Here is a 16,008-nt window from a genome sequence, read left to right as displayed (position 1 = left end):
AAGAATCCAGAGATCTTCCTCCTAAGTAACATAAAAAACAAAGAATTTGGAATTGATTTGGAGGATGCACAAAAAAGATTTGTTAAGATAGCTCTAGCCGTAGCAAAAAAATGTATTATGTCAACCTGGTAATTGGAAGATAATTTGAAAATACAACAATGGCATATAGAAATGAATAAATTTATTCCATTAGAAAAAATAACATATAGTTTAAGAAATAATATTGAAATATTCGAACAAATATGGGAGCCTTACATTAAATACAATAGCGAAAACCTACCGGGGACAATCATTACCTAAGTTAACGGAAGGAAAAGGAAATGAAAAGAATGGACTCAGTAGAATTTCTGGTGTATTTTTATTGAATGACAACATTGTCTGACTGGTTTAATGTATCCTAGATTGTATACCTTAAATGGACGGGAGGGGGTAGGTAGGGAGGGTGGGATGGGAGGAGGGGGGGGGGGGGGGAGAAAACGGCACTGTATATGTGTGAAAAGGAAAAAGTGTGTACCATGGTTAATGTGATTTATGGTGTGAAAAATAAAAAAATTTAAAAAAAAAGTTTTTGTTTTGCCAAAGCAATAGGTAATCTTCAATTTTTGCTGAAACATTCACTGCTGGATTAGTTTGATATATTTGGTTCCTGAGTTGGTAGTGACCTCTTTGAATTGGAGAAACAATTTATTGTCAGATAATGCAAAAGTGTATGTGGATTTGTGTGATAGACTCATAACAGTTAATTGGGAGTAAAAAAAAAATCAAAATCAATTTTATTTGGGGGCCAGGATAGTATTAGGAAGAGAATGTTACAACCCAATTAACAATGATGGAGCTGATAGCTGTTTCATCAACTCATGTTAAAATCTTGTCACAGATAGTTTCACAACTGCAGTTGATGGACGAGCTAAGAAAACCAATCTCTACATCTCATCCCTGGGTCTGTTGTTGAGTACATCAATCAGGATATTAAAGAACATCAGAATCTTCTTCACCATGGAGAAAATAGATAATAAAGATGAATATCCAGTTCATAATTTTAGTGGGAATACGAAAACAGAACATGTTTAGAAGGGTAAAAAGCTGAACAGTGCACGTAATCAGGAAAACAAATGTAATGTTAGTCTTTACAATAAATGGACTGGAGTATAAAATAGGTTGTAATACAAATGTATGGAGCTTCACTAAGACCACACCTGAAGTCTTCTTATCTAATGAACCATTGCATTTCTTGTGAGGATTACACCCCCCACGTGATTTTATATGTTCCAATGATGAAGCAGGAAGATTGCTCTTCATCTCTCCAAGGGGAAATATGACGAGAGCTTGATTGATTTTCAGGAAGAGGACATTGTCTTGCGAGGAGAGATTAAGTAGGCTTAAACTAAAGGGTTTAAAATGAGATGTGCTACTGCAATATACAAAACTCTCAGAATACTGTACTTGGGTATGTCCTCTGGCTGGGAAGTCTTGAAACGGAGGGCACATTCACAATATAAGAGCTGAAAGGAGGAAAAATTTCTTCCTTTAAAGGGCTATGAATATTCTGGCTTTCAGTTCAGTGGACTGCCGATTTTCAATCACTTTATTCAAGATATATTAAGGGAGGAAAAAGTCAAGTACTCTCAAGATTGGTTTACTTGTGAATGTATTTAAATCTTTTGCAAGTGTTTAAGTTTGACAGCATTTTAAATTTAAACTTTTGAGTAGAAATGGGTTGGCCAGTAGAAGATAGATTTCTGACGTGAAATAGAGGAACAGTCGTATTGATGCAAAAGCAGTCCTTGCACCCATCGAGTACACAATAACCATCGTGGATCATATGTTTCTTATTTTCCATACATTTCCATCAAATTCCTAGATTCTACCACTTGCCGGAACACCAGGCACCACTCAGAGTGGCCAATCCACACATCTTTTGAAATATTAACCCTGCTCCCCTCTACTGATGTTGCCTGACACACCAAGTACTTCCATCACTTTCTGTTCCCATTGGCGACAGCAACATTAACGCACCACAACATTTAACACAAAACATTGAGACCACTCTAGATTTGAATGAAATACATATTATATTCCCCTGTTGCTTTGTAATGGGTTCTGGGATAATTGTATTGTTATGGGTAGCTACAACCATCCTAATGGACTGTTTAATTTTTTTGGTCAGAAAGAAACCAAAACAATACTAAAATTAAATGGATTAAAATGTCTTCTGGTTCAATGGATTTTTTAATCTTTGGATCTTTTTTATTCAATTTATCACCTGCAAAAGATGTTGATATAAAGAGTGATCCATTGCAAATACTAACAAAGATTTCATGCTGTGAACAGCTGCTTTGTTATGCTGAACCATATGTGAAATATTATGACCTATAATAAAATACAAACACCCATTCAAATCTATATGCACATGTTAATGTGCGACATAAGCATTTTTTAATGAATTTGTAATCCGATTCTAATCTAGTCAGCATTTGTATGAGGTATGCCTGTTAAATGTTTGATTATAAGCCACATTTTACTTCATCTTGACTGATTCCATGCAATAGGATTTCTTTGTGTATAAATCTGTTAAGATGAAAAGAGCTCTCATATTGTTGAACAAAAGGCAAGGCTGCCATCACCAGATTGTATTCAGTAGTTCAGCTTTTAATATGCATGACTTTTGGAATAGGATGATGACAAATGAGATCATACATGTTTCTGACAGACTCACGAACATTCTATATGAGCTTTGCTAAAGCTGAATCTGAACTCTTTCAAACTGTTGCGGTACTAACACAGTCTTCTTACAGCAGAACTAGTTGATTGATGAGTGAGTGAGTAAAACAGTTTTAAAAGAGCAATGATTGACATTTATAAGATTGTAGGCATTGTTCTACTCTATTAAGGACATAATAAACCTCCAGAAATATATAAAACATAGATTTTTCCATGAAACACAATGAATATATATTTGTCACTGTCTCCTCCTATCACATAATGCAGTGCTACTGTGAATCTTGACAAAATAACAAGTCTCTAAAACAGTTCAAAAGATCTTGCCAAATCTTTTTCCCTTGTTCATAACATCACTTGAGCAATGTTATATATTTGAAGCCCTTCGAGCAAAGCTAGGATGGGGTTTGTGGGTTTTTTTTTCCAATAGACAAATAAAACATTGCACTCTCAGGATTTTATAGACAAGAGATGTGGAAAGCACCATGAAAGGTTGGCATCACAGCTAATTCTCAGGTAGCATTACCATGCTGGTGTTCACAGACCATCTCCCATCCAAATGCTTAATTTCTTTTGCGCCTGAGATCAAACATCTCCAGTTTAGCTTTGATGGTCAAAATACACCTATAAATTACCTTATGATGTTTACAAGATAAATGAGAAAATATACAAAACCAAATGCTCTTTCCACATCTTTTAATGGTTGTTGCAAGAATGCTCCTTTAAGTATTTAGCATGTGTTTTCATGCGGAAGTTGAATTGATGCAGGACTTATTCATATCTTGTGGTGGCTCACCACGAGGCAGGTGAACCAGCCCTGTTTGTAAGCCACGCGGCAGGGCAGCTGGCCAAAGTGGCGCCATCGGAGGTTTCCCTTCCTTCCAGCACGGGGTTCAGAAACCCGCACTGGGGGACCACGTGACGCCTGGGTGACGTCAGCGCCCTCCAGCGTGGTTCTCAGCCAGGTCCAGGCTGGGAGTATAAGAGCAGCCTAGCAGCCTGCAATAAACCAGTCTGCTCACTGAGCTCAACCTGTCTGGTTGTGTGTGTGTTATTGCAGGAGCAGTGGAGCTGCTGCTACAATTGGTGACCCCGACTGGTTCAAACGTCTTTGAACCCATCATGAGCAAGCCTGGGATCAGCGCTATAGCCATGAAACTGTCTGAATTCTGGGTTCACAAGCCAGAGACCTGGTTCGGCCACGTGGAGGCTCAGTTTCACCTCCATCACATTTTGTCCGACACGACCAAATTCTACCATTTGGTCCCTGCCCTGGAAAATGCCACCGCCCAGATGCGTGCTGCACCTTGTTCAGCACCCACCCACCGAGGACAAATATGAGACCATCAAGCAAGTGCTTACCGGGTCCCTCGGACTATCCAGACACCAGCGTGCCACTCGGATGCTGTACCTCGACACCCTGGGGGACAGGTGCCCGATGGAGCTGATGGACGAAATGCACGTGCTCATGAGTGAGCACACCATCTGCCCACTATTCGAGCGCATTTTCATCGACTATATGCCCGGGGACATCTGACCACTGCTGGTCCAGGAGAGCTTCACCGACCCGAGGAAGGTCACCTAGAAGGCCCAAGAGCTATGGCTCGCATGATTACCAGAGGGCTCAGTGGTCCAGCAAGCCACGAGGCACGGACATGACCATGCCAAGCCCACCCCTAGCACTGCGGTAAAGCACCTGGCCACTGCAGGGGCCCCCAAGAGCATAACCAAGGCAACAGCATCTGCTCCAGGCCTCTACTTCTACCACCAGCACTGGGAAGCCAAGGCTCGGAAGTGTCGTCAGCCCTGCTCATTCCAGGTAAATGATCAGGCCGACCGCTGTTAATGGCTGCAGTGACTGGCCAACGACACAGCCTCCTCTACCTGCGGGACTCAGTCAGCGGTTGGCGGTTCCTCATTGACACTGGAGCCCAGTTCAGCGTCATCCCGGCCATGGCTGTTGAGTCCAGGAACCAACCTCGTGGACCTTCCCTCCATGTGGACAATGCAACTGCAATCCGGACGTATGGAGACAAGACAGTCCGCTTCCAGATCAGCCAACGGAATTTCGCGTGGAGGTTCACCGTCTCATCCCTCCCAACTGCCATCCTGGGGGCAGATTTCCTCCTCGCACATGGGCTTCTGGTGGACATTCGAAGTAGGCACCTGGTGGATGCCCGTACTTTCCAGGCTGTTCGCCTCGACGCTTCTCGCTTGAAGCAACCGCAGATGGCCACGATCAGCACGCACAGAGACGAACGCTGCCACGCCGCGCCATGGGGTGTTCCACCACATCCCCACCCAGGGCCCACCGGTTCACGCCAAGGCACGCCAGCTCCCGCCTGACAAGCTCCAGGTAGCGAAGGAGGAGTTTTCGCACCTGTTGGAGCTGGGGATCATTCGACGGTCCGTGGGCCTCGCCGCTCCACCTGGTCCCAAAAGCCTCCGGCGGCTGACGTCCCTGCGGAGACTATCAACGGCTCAACAAGGCAACCATTCCTAACCGTTTCTCCATCCCTCACATCCAAGACTTTATGGCCAACCTGCACAGCGCGAGGGTTTTCTCCAAGGTTTACCTGGTGCGCGGATATCACCAGATCCTGGTGCACCACGAGGATATACACAAGACGACCATCATCAACCCCTTTGGCTTGTTTGAATTCCTGCACATGCCATTCGGGCTCAAACCGCTCAGACCTTCCAGCACCTCATGGACTCAGTGGGCAGGGACTTGGATTTTGTCTTTATTTATTTGGACGACATCCTCGACGCCAGCAAGGACCGGGTGCAACATAAGGCCGACCTACGTGCCCTTTTCTCCCAGCTGGCCGACTTCAGCCTTACCATCAACCCGGCCAAGTGCCAGTTCGGAAAAGAGTCCATGCAGTTCCTGGGCCATACCATCACGGCCGAAGGAGCCACGCCCGCCGCTGCAAAGGTCGCCACTATCAGGAAGTTCCCATGCCCAGACAGCCTCAAGTGGCTGCAGGAGTTCACGCGTATGGTAAATTTTTACACTCGCATCATCCCGGGAACTGCGCGCATCATGCAGCCGCTATTCGTCCTCATCGCGGACAAGCATAAGACGCTCGCTTGGAACCCAGAAGCCTGTGCTCAATTCGAGGCCAACAAGGACGCCCTCGCGAAGGCAACCATGCTTACTCACCCACACACCGACCTGCATATGCCACTCTCTGAAAATGCCTCTCCCACAGCCGTCGGTGCCGTCCTGGAGCAGCAGGTGAATGAACATTGGAAGGCGCTGGCATTCTTCTGCCGCCTGCTCCGCCCGCCGGAATGCTAGTACAATGCCTTCAACCACGAGTTACTGAGCATATACATGGTGGTGCAACATTTCCACTATTTTTTGGAGGGGAGAACTCTTACCATCTTCACCGACCACAAATCCCTCACTCAGGCGCTCGCGATGGCAAAGGATCTCTGGTCAGCCCACCAGCAGCATCACCTCTCCTTCGTGTTGGAGTTTACCACTGACATTCGACACAAGGCGGGGAAGGGCAATGTGGTTGCCAATGCACTCTCGCGCCCGGCTATCTGCGTGCTGACGCCCGGCCTCGACTTCAATTAGCTCGCCAGGGACCAGGAATCTGATGAGGAGATGAGGGCCTTCAAGACCGCCATCATGGTCCTGCAGTTCCGAGACCTCCTGACTCCGAGCAGCGAAGGCACCATCCTGTGCGATATCTCCTTGGGCATCCCGCGGCCAGTGGTTCCCCAGCAGTGGTGCAAGCAGGTCTTCCATCACATCCACGACCTTTCACATCCATCCATCAGGTCCACAGTCCGGTTGGTGGCAGAACGGTTCGTATGGCATGGGTTGTGGAAGCAGATCGCGGGCTGGGCCAGAACATGCACCCATTGCCAGACGTCCAAGGTGCACAAGCACACCAGGGCACCCGAACAGGTGTTTGAGCACATCCGGGAATGGTTCAGCCACATTCACGTGGACATCATCAGGCCTTTATCCGTTTCCCAGGGCAACCATTACCTGTTTACAATGGTGGATCGCACCACTCACTGGCCCGAGGCGATCCCGATGCCAGACGCCTCCACTGACTCCTGTTCCCAAACACTGTTGCATGGTTGGGTCGCCCGGTTCAGCATCCTGGGTCACCTCACCAGCAATCGGGGCACCCAGTTCACATCTGCGCTCTGGGCACAGCTCACAAACAGGTTAGATATCCAGCTACACCGCACCACGGCCTACCACCTACAGGCCAATGGACTGGTCAGACGCCTGCACCGCCACCTTAAGTCGGTGTTCATGGCCCGCCCCACCAGTCTCAACTGGGCAGACAAACTGCCTTGGATGCTTCTGGGCAACCGCTCCACTCCCAAGGAAGATCTGCAGGCATCATCAGCTGAGCTGGTCTATGGTGCGCCGCTTGCACTACCTGGTGAGATCGTCAACGCACCCCACAATCCCCAGCAGTCGCCGCACAAACTACTTCCTCACTTCAGGGCACACTTGGACTTGTTCAAACCCCCACCGCCGCCCAGGCATAGCACCCGCCCGTCTCACATTCCCAGCGAACTGCTTTCCGCGGAGTACATTTTTGTTCAGTGGGGCCCGACCGCAGGACCTCTGCAGCGACCGTACAAGGGGCTGTATAGAGTTGTACAGCGTTCCGGCTCGATGTTCATGCTGGACATTGGCGGCAGGCGGGACAGGATGAAGCCAGCGCACCTCGATCCCACCGAGCCCGTGGTCATTGCCCAGCCCAAGAAGGAAGGCCGTCTGCCGAAAAGGGACATTGGCGCCGGTTCTGCGGAGGGTGGGGGTGTTGTGTGACGGTTCACCACGAGGCAGGCGAATCAGCCCAACTTGTAAGCCATGCGGCGCAGCAGCCGGCCAAAATGGCACAGTTGGGGGGTTCCCTTCCTTCCGACACGGGGCTCAGAAACCCGCGCTGGGGGACCACGTGACACTTGGGTGACGTCAGTGCCCTCCAGTGCAGTTCTCAGCCATGTCTGGACTGGGAGTAAAAGTGCAGCCCAGCAGCCTGCAATAAACCAGTCTGCTCACTGAGCTCAACCTAGCTGGTTGTGTGTGTGTTATTGCAGGAGCAGAGTAGCTGTCGCTACAATTTCATATTATTTCATGCACTAGCATAAAAGTCCAATGAAAGCAATAGAGTAATTACATGCATATAGAAATTTTGCATACGTCAGATGAATAATGATATTATTATGTGCTGGCACTTATGGCCAGAACTAAAAAGTCATAAAAACTGTTGTTCCTTCTCTAATTGTTTTTTGTAGCCTGTCATACCTGGGAGAATTTAAATACCAGGGTGAAATGTTAGCAAAAATAATCTTTGGACAGAGATTTGGTAATGCATGAGGTGCTTTGTTGGAAGAAGAAATTGAATCAGTCACCATTGCAATTTAAAGGTTCAGTCATTTAAGCAAGCAAACATTATGTTCAGAATAGACTGGTATGGTTCAGAAGATCAAAATATCCAAGTCAAGCCGAGTTTATTGTCATTTTAATTGTGCAAGTACAATCTGACAAAACTGGCAGGGACTGTTCTCCAGTCCTTGGTGCACTGAGGACTTTTAACTCACATCCATGCTTTAAGTGGAACCAGAGGAGTAAATTGAGTTAAACAGGAAACTGTGCAGATACTGCGATTGATAGTGCAATACACAAAAGCACTGGAGAAATTCAGCAGATAATGTAGCATCTATCGTCTAGGTAAGGACTCAGGCCATGAACATTGGTTACCCATCACATGAGTAAATGGTGTGTGAAAAATGGCTTTCAAGTCCAACTTTTAAATAAACTAGAAGACAAAGGAGACTACAGATGCAGAATCCATAACAAATAAACAGATGTTTGGAAGAACTCAGCATGTCAGACAATAAGTGTGGAGTTTCAAGATGTATTTCAATGCAGGGTCTCAACCCAAAATGCCACATACACTTTCTTCTTCCACAGATATTGCTTTACCTGCTGACTCCTTCCAGCATTCCTTTTTTTAAAACATTTAAATGAACTGCTCCATCATCTAGAAATGGCTGGTCAATCAGCATTTGTGGAGAGAAAACATGGTTAACTTTACAGGTTCAATGACCTTTCACCTGATTTTTCACACGCAGAATTTAATCAAAACAGATTTAAACTGAAGGCAACGAGTCTCTGGATTTCTCTACCATAGGAGCATCAAGGAGGATAAGTATTTAAAAAGGAAGTAGATATATTTTTGAAAGATCAGTCTCGAGGGCTGCAGATACTGACGCAAATGAGGAGACCCGAGGCAGATCAGCCATGAACATATTGAATGGTGGGCAGGCTTGAAGGGCCAAATGGCCTTTTCCTGTTCCTGTATTGTTGTAAATTTATGTAAACAACTTTTATTTCAGTTCACACATGGTACTATATTCTGGAGATAGAAAGTTGAGAACTTCCTTCATCACAACTCTTGCCTGTTCTTCCATTCTGAAGTAATATTAATTCACAGATTCTCTGATGTGGGCCATTTTGAATGATTGTCTTTTAAGCAGGTTTTATTTTCTGACACAAAACAATCCATTTCTGAGATTGGTTTGAAAAATTGGAAATATTTGTTTATCTCACACTGTTGTTGAGATGGAGAAAGCTGCATAGACAAGTCATTTGATTTCACACTACAAGACATAGAAGCAGAAATAGAATATTCAGCCCATTAAGACTGCTCACCATTCAAACATGAGCTGATCTATCTTCTCTCTCAGTCCCACTGCCCAGCCTCCCCACCGGTCCTGCCATAACCTTTGATGTCCTGGCTACTCAAGAACATATCAATCTCTGCCTTAAATACATGAGTTTTCCACCACAAATGCATGTAACAAGAAATTCCACAAATTTACCACCCTCTAGCTAAAGAAATTCCTCCACCTTTCTATTCTAAGTGGACACTCTTTAATCCTGAAGTTGTGCCCTCTTGTCCTAAACTCTCGCACCATGGGAAACAACCTTTCTACATCTACTCCGTCCATGCCTTTCACATTCAAAATATTTCACTAAGAACCCCTCTCATTCTCCTAAATTCTAATGAATACAGGCCAAGAGCTGTCAAAAATTCCTTATATGATAACCCTTTCATTCCTTGAATCATCCTTATGAACCTTCTCTGTACCCTCTATAACTTCAACACTTAAATAATAGCCCAAAACTACTCACAATATCTGAGTGAGGTCACCAATGCCTTATAAAGCCTTAACATCACACCCCTGCTCCTGTATTCCATTCTTGAAATGAATGCCAGTATTGCATTTGCCTTCTTCACCACCAATTCAACCTGGAAGTTTACCTTCAGGCTATCCTGCACAGGGACTCCCAGCTCCCTTTGCATATGGGAACTTTTAATTTTCTCCCCATTTAAAAAAATGTCTGCCCATTTATTTCTTCTACCAAAGTGCAAGACTGCATACTTTCTGACATTATATTCCATTTGCCACTTGTCTTCCTATTCTCCTAATTTGTCTAAGTCCTTCTGCAGCCTCCGTATATCCTCAAAAATGCATGCTCCTCCACCTACCTTGGTATCATCTGCAAACTTGATCACAAAACCATTCATTCCATAATCTAAATAATAGTTAGACACATAAAAAGAAGTGACCCCCAACATCAACATCTGCAGCCAACCAGAATATGATCCCTGTAGTCTGACTCTCTGAGAGGAAACCAGAACCTCTTGGGAAAACTTACACTGACATAGGGAGAATGTACAAACTCCTTAAAGACAGCATAGGATTGGAATCCAAGTCCAGTCTCGATCACTGCCACTGTAAAGGTGCTGCAATAACCTCTACGTCAACCTTGCCACCAATTTGTCAAAGGCCTTCTGAAAGTACAAATACACAATATCCAGGGCATCTCCTTTATCCAGATTGCTTGTCACTTCAAAGAATTCCAATAGGTTCTTCAAGCAAGACTTTCCCTTAAGGAGACAATACTGGCTTTGGCCTTTCTTGTCATGTGCCTCCAAGTACTCCATAACCTCATCCTTGTCAATCAACTCCGACATCTTCCCAATCACTAAAGTCAGGCTAACCAATCTATAATTTATTTTCTGCTGCCTCCTTTCCTTCTTGAATATGGGGTGATGTTTGAGATTTTTCAGTCCACTAGAATCTATTGATTCTTTAAAGTTCATTAACAATTCCTCCACAATCTCAACAGATACTTCTTTCAAAATCTCAGGGTGCAATCCATCTGGTCTGGCAGACTTATATACCATTAGAAGATTATTCAGCTTTCTGATCATCTTCTCCTATGAAGAGTATTCAGCTTTCTGACCATCTTCTCCTATGAAGAGTATTCAGCTTTCTGACCATCTTCTCCTATGAAGAGTATTCAGCTTTCTGACCATCTTCACCTATGAAGAGTATTCAGCTTTCTGACCATCTTCACCTATGAAGAGTATTCAGCTTTCTGACCATCTTCACCTATGAAGAGTATTCAGCTTTCTGACCATCTTCACCTATGAAGAGTATTCAGCTTTCTGACCATCTTCGCCTATGAAGAGTATTCAGCTTTCTGACCATCTTCACCTATGAAGAGTATTCAGCTTTCTGACTATCTTCTCCAATGAGGAATATTCAGCTTTCTGACTATCTTCTCCTATGAATATTCAGCTTTCTGACTATCTTTTCCTATGAAGAGTATTCAGCTTTCTGACTATCTTCTCCTATGAATATTCAGCTTTCTGACTTTCTCCTATGAAGAATATTCAGCTTTCTGACTTTCTCCTATGAAGAATATTCAGCTTTCTGACTTTCTCCTATGAAGAATATTCAGCTTTCTGACTTTCTCCTATGAAGAATATTCAGCTTTCTGACTTTCTCCTATGAAGAATATTCAGCTTTCTGACTATCTTCTCCTATGAATAATATTCAGCTTTCTGACTATCTTCTCCAATGAAGAATATTCAGCTTTCTATCTTCTCCTATGAAGAATATTCAGCTAGTGCTAGTCTTCAGGCTCCTGTACCTTTTTCCCTGATGGTAGCAGAGTGAAGAGGGTATGACCTGGGTGATGGGGGTCCTTGAGGTTAGAGGCTGCTTTCTTGAGACATTTCCTCTTGATGTCCTTGGTGGAGTGAAGTCTGGGGCCCATGATGCTGCAGGCCAAATTAACAACCCTCTGGAGTTTTTTTTTCTTGACCTGAGCTTTGGCACCTCCATACCACAGTACTCCTATAGAAGTTTCAGAATCTTTGGTGACATATCTCAAATTCCTCGGTATTGCACTGGCATGGAGGCACCAGGGCAGATTCTCAGAGATGTTGACACCCAGGAATTTGAAGTTCTTCCCTCTCTCCCCTGCTAACTCCTTGATGAGGACAGGTTCATATTCTCTTCATTTCCTTCTGAAGTCCACAATCATCTCTTGGGTTTTGCTAACGTTGAGTGCAAGGTGGTTGTTGTGACACCATTCAACTAGCTGATCTAGCTCATTGCCATTTGTGCTTCTGGCGACAACTGTGTAATCAGCAAATTTGTAGATAGTATTTCAATTGCGCCTAGCCGCACAGTCAAGGGTGTAAAGTGAGCAGAACAGTGGGCCCAGTATGCAACCTTAAGGTGCACCTGTATTGATAATCAGTGGGGAGGAGACATTGTTTCCAATGTGTCCTGACAGTGGTCTTCAAATGAGGTCATCTAGGATCCAGTTGCAGAAGCCCAGGGTTTGGTGCTTGTTGACCAGCACTGAGGGAATAATGGTGTTGAAGGCTGAACTGTAGTCAATGAAGAACAGCTGTCCAGAGCTGAGTGAAGAGCCAATAAGATTATGTCTGCAACATACACACTTATATTATCAGCACAGATAATCTCACAACTGATTTTTCTGATGACAAATCTTTATTGCAACGGCAAATACTAATCATCACAAGCCTTGATGTTTCTGAACATCACACAAGCCATAAAAATTAGGTTCTTATTTTGCTCTGATTTTTGACACTTTCTAATAGCTACACATTGAATGGATCTAATATTGGGTGCACTTTACGTGAAAGAGATTGAAAACATATCTAGGCATGGTCAAAACATCTTCAATTTAAAAAAAGTGGATCGTTATCAGATTCAAGTTAAACCTCTGCCTTAAATACACCCATTGACTTGGGCTTCATAACTGCCTATGGCAATAAATTCCATAGATTTACAACTCTCTAGCTAAAGAAATTCCCACACATCAGCATGGTTAGCGCAACGCCTTTACAGCGCCAATGATCAAGACTGAGGTTCGAATCCCACACTGTCTTTAAGGAGTTTGTACATTCTCCCCAGCGGCTCTGGTTTCCTCCCACCGTTCCAAATGCACCCGAGGTGCGAAGAAAAGGGTGGTGCATACTCATGGCCCAAAATGGCCTGTTACCGTACTATATGTCTAAAAATTAAATTTAAAAGAGCGTCTTGAAGAAATTCCAATGGGGAAATTTATGGACATTAAAAATGGCAAAATAAAGACATTTATTTTCATTGCATTGTTTAATTAATTGAAAATTAAATCTTGTGATTTGTTGTAGAACCATAAAAATGCAGGAAGAACTCAGCAAGTCTCTGAGTTCCTCCTGCATTTTTTAATATAACGATATGCCATGGCAATTCAATCAAAGGCAAGTCAGGAAAGTTCAAGCTGGGAAAAGGTACCATAATAATTTGACCAACATTGATGAATTTCTGCCACCTTGTGGTGTGTTTAAATACAACATCGTGTAACCAGAATATATCCTGGATGTGCTGAATTTTGTGGCTTTCAATGGCCAAACCAAAACCCTCCTCCCTAACTTCAGTATGGCTTTTTTTTTAAAACTCGCCCACAGCAAAACAAAGTCATGCTGTGATCTGGACTTCTGGATGAACTCTGCATGTCAGGCAGATCAGTAGAAGAAAAGAATGGCTGACGCTTCGGGCTAAAACCCTTTATCAAGTTTCCATAAAGGGTTTTGGCTTGAAATGTCGACCATCTCTTTCTCCCACTGATGCCGCTTGACCCACTGAATTCCTCCAAAAGATTGATTATCCAATGCTATATTCTGCCTGGTTTGTTAAAACCATAACATCCTTTTGAATTACAGGTACAAAATCCATTATCCAGACATCTAAAATCCAGAAAGCTCCAAAATCCGGCATTTTTTCCTGGTGCTGGTACAGCGGAGGGTGAGAGAAAGACAACAGCGTGACTAGGTTCGGCGGGGTGGGGGAAATGGCAGCACGACTCAGGTGGGCGAGGGGGAGGGAGATGGCAGCGCGACTCGGGTGGGCAAGGGGAGAGAGATGGCAGTATGACTCAGGTGGGCGAGGGGGAGAGAGATGGCAGCACGATTCGGGTGGGCGAGGGGGAGAGACGGCAGCGCGACTCGGGTGGGCAGGGGGAGACGGCAGCGCGACTCGGGTGGGTGGGGGGTAGATGGCAGCATGACTGGAAAGGGGTAGATACAGCAGCACAATTTGGGTGGGCTTAAATCTGGGGCAGCTGGCTTTTGTTCTAAAATCTGGAAAAATCCAAAATTTGGAACACACTGTCCCCCAAGGGTTCTGGATAAAGGATTGTGTACCTGTAATTTGTTCCTGATTTGACTCACTGAATATTGAACTCAAAAGTAAAACTAAACACAAAGTAATAGAGCCAGCTATGTACAGCACAGAAGCAGCTTTTTGCCCCAGTGAGTCCACTATGATCATCAACCATTTATATGTATTCTACATCAATTTCTTTTCCCCCTCCACAAGTTCTACCAACTCCCCCAAGATGCAACCATTCACTTACACGAGGGCCAATTTCCAGTAGACAATTAATCTACTGACCCACACATCATCAGTAGCACAGAGGTTAATTTCAGGTGAATTGTTCTGCACCAGAACTTTGTATTATGCATTCTCAGCAATTTTCTTTATGACAAGGTAGTAAAATGCTCTGACCATTATTAGTGTAACGTCTCAAACCACCAACAGAAAATGCAATTCAAAAGGGTTAAATTTTAACTCAATTAATCATACAATAGCCTAACAAAATTAACCCCACTATAAATATCTATAACAAATATACAGATATCATATTTATAAACAGTGTGCATGTGGAAAACCCAGATCATTACAGTCTTGTTACGGGCCCAAAACCCAGCAGCAATAGAAATTCACCAAGGCAAATGGTTACTTAAAAAGTCATTTTTATTTTTCTTTAAACATAAAAACAGGATCAAACTTTAACTTAACCCCCTTCTAATTCTTAGTGTATATGCATGTAATGTGTGTATAAGTTTAGGAAAGCTCTTTGAATCACAATCCAATCTCACTCCCCCAAGTTCACTGATATCAGGCAATTTTTATATTGTGCACAGAATTGAACACTTATGAAGTTCACCAAGCTCTGGTGCTTAAATGGTTGCCGCTCAGGAAAATTCTTGTCAGTTCAGACACACACAAATTGATTTACTTCCATCAGTCACTTCATTGACTTGCCGAAGAAACTTGGCCCGTCAGGGTTTTCCAAATGATAACTTCTTCTGCAGGTCACCGCAGAGTTCCTTTTGTTTCCCTTATTTCAGGTGAAACACTCTTGCCAGCCATTTCTTCTTGTATGGACCACAAGGGTTTTCAACAGGCTGAACTCAGACCTCACAACCAGTCTTCAAAATAGGGTTTCAACAAGCTGCCAACTTCCCATGACTGCAGAAACTAGTTCTCTCTCTCTCTCTCTCTCTCTCTCTCTCTTACAGAAAGCCTGTTTGTCTCTCTCTCTTTGCCTGCAAAACTACATGATCTTTTTAGAACAGCAAACTGCAACCAGACAGATTGCGGAACCAGACCCAATCCTTTGAGTCCATTCATCTGTTGCTTTCAAAACATTAATCCATACCCCACAGCTACTTGTGAAGTCTCTATGGACATTCTTCAAAGTTTTTGTAAAGGCATTCGGAGCCTGGACTGTCTGTCTTGAGCAGTGCTCTGGCATTTTAAATGAGATCTGTTTTGTGAAGTGTTTGTGACCTACACCTCCCCACAATCTCTCTCCTTCAAAAATATATCCATATTCAATATAAAATATTATATAATCCATCACAGTTTGTGCCCAATATTCAAAATGTAAAAATCCACAAAAACCCCAGATCAGTCAAGTAATTGTCCAAAAAACAGTCCAGAGAATTCAAAGTTCAATGTCCAAGTTCAATTCTTTAACTGATAACAAAGGACATAGAACTGAACGTTGGAGAGAGAGAAATAACTGATGCTACTTTGCAATAAACTTACGAATCCTTTCATAGGCTTCCTCCAATGACT

The sequence above is a fragment of the Narcine bancroftii genome, chromosome 7 (genome assembly GCF_036971445.1).
Source record: "Narcine bancroftii isolate sNarBan1 chromosome 7, sNarBan1.hap1, whole genome shotgun sequence".
Lineage (NCBI taxonomy): Eukaryota > Metazoa > Chordata > Chondrichthyes > Torpediniformes > Narcinidae > Narcine > Narcine bancroftii.
This window is presented reverse-complemented; position numbering follows the sequence as displayed.